Below are 1,851 nucleotides of genomic sequence, written 5' to 3'. Positions count from 1 at the left end.
TAGTGCATAGGCTGTTTTCTTTAAAAAAGGAAATGTATGTTTATATGTCAGGCATCTAAGAGAAACATTTGTATTTATTTTGCATGAATCCCTTAAAAAATGTTCATGTAAATTCCTTGCCATTTAAAGTAGTAGTCAAGTAAGATGAAGATGGGTGCTCAAATGAACCATATTGATAAAAATTTTCCAACTGATTCTAGTTGTAGATGTACAACTGCAGTTTATGGTAACAGTGAAACAAAAATTCAATATACTGTTTATATAAAGACAAAAATTACTTGAAATTTTATCTTAACTAGTGTCGTGGTTTGAGTGTGCCTCCAAAATTCATGTGTCGGGAATGCATTCCCCTGTGTGGTGGTATAGGAAGGTGGTTAAGTTGTTAAGAGAGAATAATACCACTCTCACAGGACTGGGTTAATTCTGTAGGAAATTCTCACACTCATGGGACTGGATTAGTGACCTAGAAAGTAGAGTATTATAAGGCTAGGCTGTTGCTTGTGTTTTGATTGTGTTGCATGACTGCTTTCCCTGCCATCTCTCTTCCATGTGATGACTAAGCACAAGGCCCTCACCTGAAGCTGACTAGATGTAGCTGCCAAATCTTGACCCTCTCTGCCTCCAGAACCTTAAGCCAAAATAAACTTCTATTGTTTCTAAATTACCCCATCTGTGGTATTCTCTTAAGACCACAGAAAATGGACTAAGACAACTAATATTCTCCTAAACTTCATCGTTACAAGCATTCCCTGAATTTTCTACTTAGGGGCTCTGATGTCAACACTAAGGTAGTTTTTTCTTTCCAACCATTCATATTCTAAACTACCATTATCCCCACAATAAAAATTGCATTAATGTAAATGGGCTTCATTGCACTTCACTTTATGTTGAGTACAGTCTACTTGATTTCTACAAAAATAAATTACTTTTATCCATTCCAATTCCTATACCACTTTGTGGAAGAAATATTTGAATTCATCAATTTTAGAGAGACATTGAATCATCCTTCAGCAATATATGATGACATTTTGAGTACAAATATCAAGATTATTATTTTTAATATTAAATATTACCTGAGTGTTTAAAGTGGCTGAAGAGCGTATTAATATTAAATATTATTTCTGACATTTTAAAAAGGTCAAATATGCTGCTGTTATATAAAAACTATTAGCAGAAACATCAAATTATTATAATCATTCTAAACACTAATTTGGTTCAAAAGTTAACATTTAGGGAGTTTGGACTCAATATTTCTTCTCAATGAAGGTCAACATAATTTCACTGCTCAAGTTTTTGCCAAAAAATTTTTCACTCGATTTGAAAATCCTAATTTAATATCAACGTGGGCTTTGTCTCTAAGACTAAGTGAACATTTTAATTTTTCCTGGATGACTACAGCTGCTATAGAAAAAAGTTTTTTCACTTCCAGCTAACTCTTTTAAAAGTCATAAGTAATAATTGAGCACAAAATGTAGCTTAAAAAACTACAAGGTTGAGAAGGATGTTTACTTCTTTGTAATGGAAAGAACACGTTCTTCTCCACTATTCACCAATGACTCAATAGAGGGCTAGACCTTGAGAACTAAGTATCACCTGCTTGTCTAGTATTTCAAACTTATTCTATTGCTTACTGCTTATTTTAATATTTATTAACTTTAATAGAATATTTCTCTCATATTAAAGCAATACACAGTCACAAGGAGATTTTTGGCTAGACCTTCCGCATCTCATCTCTTTTGCTTTCTTTATAAATATTGAGTCAATACCTACCTATTTTTTACCCATTTCTTATTTTATTTTCTTCTCTTTATACTTTTCCATTTTCTCTATTTATTCAGTTTTCTTCTCCAG

This window comes from Colobus angolensis, unplaced genomic scaffold, assembly GCF_000951035.1.
Source record: "Colobus angolensis palliatus isolate OR3802 unplaced genomic scaffold, Cang.pa_1.0 Scaffold29, whole genome shotgun sequence".
Lineage (NCBI taxonomy): Eukaryota > Metazoa > Chordata > Mammalia > Primates > Cercopithecidae > Colobus > Colobus angolensis.
This window is presented reverse-complemented; position numbering follows the sequence as displayed.